The sequence below is a fragment of the Dermacentor silvarum genome, chromosome 3 (genome assembly GCF_013339745.2).
Source record: "Dermacentor silvarum isolate Dsil-2018 chromosome 3, BIME_Dsil_1.4, whole genome shotgun sequence".
Lineage (NCBI taxonomy): Eukaryota > Metazoa > Arthropoda > Arachnida > Ixodida > Ixodidae > Dermacentor > Dermacentor silvarum.
Genome location: NC_051156.1, coordinates 43,264,204 through 43,272,500, shown reverse-complemented (window position 1 = coordinate 43,272,500; position 8,297 = coordinate 43,264,204). Strand labels below are relative to the sequence as shown.

Genomic DNA, 8,297 nt, shown 5'->3' with positions numbered 1-8,297 from the left:
AATATAGCATATTGTCTGAGGAAGTTTGTTTGTGTAGGTTTTAAATCTGTTTCCTGAACACACAGCACTTTTGGCGTATATTTATGGAGGAGTTCTGTGATATCATCGAGATTACGGAGAAGTCCTCTCACATTCCATTGTAGGATTTGTGTGTTCATTTTGATAGATTTTTATGCTGTGTGTTCAAAAATATAGAGTTAGCTCACGGGCCCTTTCCAGGCGCCGTGACACGAGATTTTTCATTTTTGGAGCGGTCGATGGAATCGCGCCGCTCCTTAGGCGCTGAATGCGCCCTCACACTCGGTGTTGTGTCCATGGCCTCTTGCGAGGCGCTGGACACGCGCTCTTTCGAGCGATGTGGTTGCCTTGAAAGCCTCGCCTCGAAAGACGGGGCCTTGGAGCCCACCAGCCCGGAGGTTGATGGGCCCTCTTTGGATGGCGGAGCAGTACTGGCTGCACCCGCCAAGGGGGCGGATGGCGTCATCGCTGGCTCACTACGCGTGTGCCAGGCAGCCGCCGAAGGCCGTTGTGGTGCAGCCCCCTGACGCACCACTTCGGCGAAGCTGGTTTTTGGCAGGTAGGACACCTGCCGACGTGCCTCTTTAAACGAAATGTTTTGTTTTACTTTAATTGTAACAATTTCCTTTTCTTTCTTCCAGCATGGGCAGGACCGCGAGTACGCGGCATGCTCCCCATTACAGTTCGCACAGTGAAGAGAGTTTTCACAGGATTCAGAGGTATGTTCATGATTACTGCATTTCGCACAAGTTTGCCGCCCTCGGCAGTTCTGTGAACTGTGCCCAAATCGCTGGCACTTAAAACATCTCAGAGGATTTGGCACGTATGGCCTCACACGAAGTTTGATGTACCCGGCCTCGATGGACTCGGGCAGAACACTTGAATTGAAAGTGAGTATCAGGTGCTTGGTCTGTATTTCTTTTCCGTCACGCCTCATCTTAATTCGCTTAACGTTGATAACATTCTGTTCACTGAAGCCCTCCAAGAGTTCAGCTTCAGTGAGTTCCAACAAATCGTCGTCTGAGACAACGCCACGGGTGGTGTTCATGGTGCGGTGCGGGGTTACAGTTACTTGGATGTCCCCAAAGGAGACTAGATTAGGCAGCTTTTCATATTGCTTCTGACCATGGAGCTCCAAGAGGAGATCACCACTGGCCATCCTCGATGCCTTATAACCTGGCCCAAGAGCATCAGTAAGGGATTTAGAGACTAGAAAAGGGGAGATTGTTAGTACTTGTTTTCCTGATTTTTCCGAGTGAATTACATGGAATCGTGGAAAGTTTTGTTTTTGATGTCCAAAGAACTGGAACACGTCTTCGGTGCGCCCTCGTTTCAGACGGCGATCAGGGAGTGATGGGAAGGAACTAGCCATAAGGATATATGGAATTTTCGGCAGCAACGCCAGCCACCCACCATGGAGCCCAACAAGGGGACGCTGCAGGGCCTGTGAACACAGGTCCCGCAGACGCCAGCTGTACGTCACCACTATTGTTAGCTAGCTATTGTTATTCCAGTTTTGAAGCTGGGTAAAGACCCTTCCTTGGCGGCAAGTTACCGCCCGATAGCTCTCACAAGCTGCCTGTGTAAGCTTTTTGAAAAAATGATTAATCGCCGACTTATACATTTCCTTGAACTGAACAATATGCTTGATCCCTATCAGTGTGGCTTCAGAGAAGGGCGGTCCACAACTGATCATCTTGTGCGAATTGAAGGACATATCCGTGATGCATTTCTACACAAACAGTTTTTCTTGTCGACATTCCTTGATATGGAAAAGGCGTACGACACAACTTGGCGTTACGGAATTTTACGAGACTTGTCGGGAATGGGCATCCGTGGAAATATGCTAAACGTAATAGAAAGCCATTTGTGTAAACGTACCTTCCGTGTGAAAATCGGCAATGTTCTATCACGTCAATTCATACAGGAAACTGGTGTACCCCAAGGAGGTGTGCTCAGCTGCACACTGTTTATCGTGAAGATGAACACGCTTCGTGCCTCACTACCGCGAGCAATTTTTTATTCTGTCTACGTAGACGACATACAAATAGGTTTCAAATCCTGCAACCTCACAGTCTGTGAGAGACAAGTACAACAGGGCTTAAACAAAGTGTCCAAGTGGGCAGACGAAAATGGATTCAAGGTGAACCCCCACAAAAGCTCTTGTGTTCTTTTCACCAGGAAGAAAGGGCTTGTTGCAGATCCCACTATCGAAATGTATGGACAACGAATACCTGTCAACAAAGAGCACAAGTTCCTAGGCATCATACTTGATTCTAAACTTACTTTCATTCCACATATAAAATATCTCAAGGTGAAATGTCTAAAAACAATGAACTTACTAAAAATTTTAACTCACACATCCTGGGGTAGTGACAGGAAGTGTTTAATGAATCTTCACAAGAGTCTCATTTCATCACGACTGGACTACGGTAGCGCGGTATATCACTCTGCCGCCCCTAGTGCGCTGAAAATGCTGGATCCCGTCCACCATCAAGGTATCCGCCTGGCCACTGGCGCTTTCAGAACAAGTCCCATTGAAAGTTTATACGTCGAATCAAATGAGTGGTCACTCCATCTGCAGAGAACATACACCAGCCTTGCATATTTCCTTAAAGTCCGCTCTAATCATCAGCATCCATGTTTTAATACCGTTAACGATATGACGTGTGCTACACTTTTTGGTAATCGTCCCTCTATAAGACAGCCTTTCTCACTGCGTGTCAGGGAGCTTAGCGAAGAAATGGATATCCCAATCCACGAACATCGCTTAATGCCTTCAGCCAAGCTGTTACCACCTTGGGAGTGGCAGGTGGTAGCATGTGATATGTCCTTTGTAGACGTTACAAAGCACGCTTCAGAGGTTGAAATCGGAATGCATTTCCTAGAATTACAGTCCAAGTACCCGTGCACAGAATTTTACACAGACGCTTCTAAATCACATGCCGGAGTATCCTATGCAGCCGTCGGCCCGTCCTTCTCAGAATCCGGCGTGCTTCACCAAGAAACAAGTATCTTTACGGCTGAGGCCTACGCAATATTGTCAGCTGTAAAGCATATAAAGAAATCAAAACTTCAAAAAACTATTATATTTACAGACTCTCAAAGCGTCGTAAAAGCCTTGAAGTCACCCTGTAAACAGAAAAACCCTATTCTCATTGAGCTCTATTCTGTTCTTTGTAGAGCATACGCAGCTAACCAACATGTCATTATATGCTGGGTGCCTGGGCATCGAGGCATCGAGGGCAATGTTCTTGCCGACCAAATGGCCACATCAGTCACAACACCCGCTATTAACCCTACAGCTGCTGTTCCTGCAACAGATTTGAAACCTTTCTTGCGAAAGAAACTGCGAAGCCACTGGCAACGCTTGTGGGACGCAGAAACAAGTAATAAGCTTCATTTGATTAAGCCACAGTTAAGTTACTGGCCCTCCGTAACAAAAACACGACGAACTGATGTCCTATTCTGTCGTCTCAGAATAGGACACACCTACGGCACCCACAATTTTCTATTGAATGATCATGATCCTCCAACCTGTGGTAGATGTGGCGACAGGCTCACCGTCCTCCACGTCCTCCTGGAGTGTCGGGAAGCCGAAAGAGAAAGAAAGAAACACTTTCCTCTAGCATATCGCTATTGTGTCCCTCTGCATCCCGCCATGTTTCTTGGTAAAGAACCACTCTTTAACACCAAAGCAGTCCTCGCATACTTGAAAGATGTTGTGCTACATGTTTATTAGCCCAGTAAGTTCGTAGCGCATCCTCTCTCAAGAGGATGTTGCTGTGATAGTGTTTTTATAGCACATGCGTACAAGCTCTTGTGTTTCAAGGGCTCTGTTTAGGCACTTGTGCTTCTGGCCAAGTCTAGCATCTTTATTATTTTGTAAATCGCATCATTCCTTCGCAATGCATTGTTCATGTCCATAGTACACATAATCAGTCATTGCCATAATCTTATTACGTATATATTTTACGCACTTTACAGCGACTGTTTTTAGGCCCCTTTACAGCCATGTCACATCTAGTGTTCATATAGTTCACTATCCATGTACCACTATCAAACCACTACCATCATCTTGGCGCTCTTTGGCCACATCTGGCCCTTGCGCCAATAAACCACAATAATCATCATCAGAACGTGTGTAATATGTTAATGAGATTCAAGCAGCTTTTCAACAGCAAGAAAGGGAATCAGCTTCTCCTGTTTTCAGCATTGGGTTAGTACAATCAGTTCGTGAACACCAGATTAGATTGTACCTTGACGCTTTCCTTGCACTTTCTTATTTTGGTCAAATAATCTTGTTTGAAATGGCTCCTCAGCATCTTCTAACATTGGTCTAATTATGTACATGACTAGCTTAGCAGATTGGGATACTGGATTTCATTTCCAGGAAAGGAACCATAGCACCTGCTCCAGTTGCAGATGTTTTTGGTTATCTGGGGTTTTCAGCCTCACTTTTAAGATAATGTGCTGAAGCAGGTGGAAGCACACGTATGCTATTAGCGGATAGTTTCTATAGCTTCTTACTTTACACTTGCCACTATGAATACAAAATTTCAGCGTTCGATTTTGTTATTAAACAAGCAAACGTACTCCTAACAAGGTATTTATTATTTTCCGTGGGGTTACGCCGCTGCACTACGTACTGCAGCACATTGAATTAAGCTTCTTGAAACAGGTTCACAGCACACTAACAGCGCGAGAAACAGGTCGAGAAAGTAGACGACGCCCATGTCTGTTACAATGCTATGACGCTACGCACACAAGTGACTGCAGCTTCTAAGAATTGTGGTGTCGGCTTTTACGCCTTTCGAAATGTTCAGAGAGTACTTGTATACATAATTACAGCACACACGCCGCGATGGACGAACCAGGCTGGCGCTAAGAATAAATTCACAACACAAATTTCATTGCACGTTACGTAATTACAAACAGATCATATGCGGCTTCCCTCAGGGGCAGACGTGCGCTTTCGGGTTGGTGCAAGAAGATTGCTAGGAGAAGGAACCGCTTATGCGCAATTGCGAGCAATTTACACACTAGAGCACTGCACGGGCTCGTCGGGCTTACCCGAAAGCCCGGGCCGGGCCCGGCCCATGGGCCGGGTCGGGCCGGGTAGGGCAGTTTTAGGTGAGAAGCATCCTATGCTTGGGGCTATGTCACTCCCTCCCTCCCTACCTCACTCCATTAATCCAACCGCCGTGCGTCCACACCCCTACTGCGCCTGCGCATCCCCCTCTCCCTGCTCTCCTTGTGTCATCTCCTCTCCTCTCCGGATTGCGCAACGAATGGCAACAGCTGCAGCTCCGCGCGCGATAATGCGATGCAGCTTAGGTTAGAGGCGCGACGGAAGGCGCCCCAGAGGCACCAGCAACAGTCACCAACGCCGCGCACGTTCGGTGCGAAAGCGGGCAAAACGCCGACAGCGTCGACAACAGTTATGCGCGTTGCTGGTGCTGCTGCATGTACAATTTATACAGCTGATAAAACTACCTTGAGTCAACCCCATGGCTGCTTCGCATACTACTCAGGGTGCCTCTACGGGAAGATGGTGTAATTTTTTTTTCACGGGCTCGCGCCGGGCTCGGGCACGGCATGGGATTTTTCACCCCGGCCCAGGCCGGGCTCGGTCTTTATGGTGGTGTGCATGTACCGTGCAGCGAGTTATCCTCGCGCGTCTCGACTCTGAGAAACCTGTTGCCCCGGAGCTTCTGGAAGCTAGCAGTGCTACTCCTGTGTGCTTCCCTTTTGTTCTTCCGTCGCATTTTGCGCAGTTTCAACAGAATGAAAAACTCCAGAAAGATCAAGTCGCCTCAAATTAAGGATGCCATTGTATTCCTTACCTAAATCAATGTAATTAATACCTTCAGCGCGGTGTATGTGCGTTCGCGACTTGCTGATTATTCAAAGGCGAATTGGTAAAACTATTAGTGGTAAGATAATTCTTGACGCGGCTGAAATATGGCACTGCATCCATCTAGGATTGCACGCACGTTCTCAACCAGCCGCCTAGCAGCAGCGCATTACGCTGCACCATGGAGGAACGAGAAGCTTTCTTTCTCCATTTACTCCATCTATGCGCTGCGCTCAGGACCTATCGTGGCGTGGAGATCAGTGGTCGTGGCTGCGCTTCGGCTAAAGTGTACTAGAATACGGTTGAGTGTGACGAGCAGCTGGGGCGACACATGCTATACAGTGAGGCGCCCGACGTGGAAAAATAATGTGGCGGCATGGCGATAGAAGTGGATTGGGCCGCATCAAAGTCGCGCCATTGTAAAGTGCTGGCGATACTGCTCGGTAGGGTTATTCGTACTACTTCTCGCGCTGGTATTCGCGTGCAGACCGCGCAAATAGTGTTCACAATTGCACATGACATGTATTTATGCCTTAAGAATGAATTCCTTCAATTCTCGTCTTTATTTTAGTTTGGTAATGCCACTCGGTGGTCTTTTTCGGTCTCGGGCCGTGTTCGGGCCGGTTTCGAGCCGGGCTCGGGCCGGGCTCGGGCTCGGGCTTAAGGTAAAGGGTCGGTGGGCCGGGCGGTCAACGTAGATTATTTCCGGACCTGGGCCGGGCCCGGGTCTCGCCATAAAACTTTTGGTCGGGCTCGGGCGGGTAGCCTGAAGTAAAATCGGGCCCGAGCCAGGCCCGGCCTGAAACAATCGGCCCGTGCAGTGCTCTACATACATCCTTTCTTCAGAAGCTGACGTTAAGCACGGGTAGCGCGAGGGTCTCTCTGCGTTGCCATGACGAATTCGCTGCAGCCGAATTCCGAATGCTGTATATGCGACGAGGACAGCTATATGGGCTTGTTGATAGGTCCCCTTGTAGTTTGTTGTAGCGCAGGCAGAACGACACGGACATGAAAGACACACGAGACAGCACACAGTGCTGAACGACCAGCTGCAAACAACTATTTCCGTCCGCCATGTCTCCTCGCACTGGACTTCAGAAGCCGCTGTTGCGCACTCCAAAAACAAATAAACTTTGAATGGTTCTTAAATCACAAAACACGCGTAAAACTTGCTCCTATTAAAGACTGGTCAATAATTGTGTAACGCACAGGTTTTTTCATTACAATTGAAACATTATGCGGCTTATGCCACAAAATGTGGCAGCAAGCAGCCCTAGGCGTCGCAGAACCCGCATTGTTCAAATCGCAATCGTGTGAAATGAGCCCCCTAATAATCGCATTGCGACGCGTGCCACTGCACCTCTTCGTCGCTCGAGTCGAAGCACGTGAAACAGCCTTTAAAGGAACACTTAAGGCAAATACTAAGCCAAGGTAAAGTGATGTATTAGTGCACGAGTATCTCTAAAGCGTCAATATTATCGCGAGCAGAGCCTTAGTAATAGAGAAATTAAGGTAAATGCAGGACATGATTAGCGACACCCTCGGGACATTCAAGTACTCGCCCGATGACGAAGGCATTCCTCATTTAAATTCTGTCACTAGTACTGAACCACTCGTTATAAAAACAACATTGTACTGTATTATAAGAAGTAAGAAAATACTACTTCACCAGTTCTATTACACTTTTAAAAAAAGTTGTCGCAGTTTCACCTGAAAGGTGAAGCATCAATTGCGATAGCAAATTTGTAGAGAGCTATACGGAGTAATGATATTAGCTTTATCAGCTGTATAAACTTGGACACGCAGCAGCACCGGAAACACGCAGAACTGTTGTCGACGCCGTCGGCGTTTTGCCCGCGTTCGCTCAAAATGTGTGCGGCGTTGGTGACTGTTGCCGGAGCCTCTGATATAAATAGGCACTTGGTGCTGCAGCTAAACGTCGCCTCCCTTCCCTCCCCCTTCCCCCCCTCTCCCACGGCCTCTCGCGCATCGGAAGAAGGCGCGTTTGCTCTACATATATGGTGATTGTAAAGGAGGAAAGAGACGCCTACTTCTGCAGCCCTTAAGGAAGCACGGCGCAGAACGCGCGTTTGTTCTCCGCCGTGCGTTCACTCCCCGTGAAAGAGCGCGTCCCTCGCGCCCTTTCACTCGCACATACAGCGTTCGGCGGCGCGCGGCGACGATTTCATCTCCATTGACGTCATACGGAACCTCACGGCGACGGCGACGGCGACGCCGACGGCAGAAATCTGCTTTTGAGTGTCCATATAATTGCTATCGCAATAAAAAGAACTCACGGACCGTTGACAACGACGCGGGCGGTGAAAAGGTTTTGTGTTCGCGCGACTCTGCGCTGCCCGCACTTTTGCGTTTCAGTTTTTCTGTCAGCGTGTAGTGTTGCGCTTGTTTTTCTGGCTCGCGA

General features: G+C 48.2%; 1 long non-coding RNA gene across 1 annotated transcript; it reads left to right on the top strand.

Moving 5' to 3' along the window:
• The first annotated feature begins 307 nt into the window (after positions 1-307).
• LOC125944475 (uncharacterized) lies at positions 308-1,490 on the top strand. The gene is made up of 3 exons (XR_007466224.1): positions 308-577; positions 660-908; positions 1,355-1,490. It is a non-coding gene; the product is annotated as an uncharacterized LOC125944475 (long non-coding RNA).
• Positions 1,491-8,297: the final 6,807 nt, after the last annotated feature.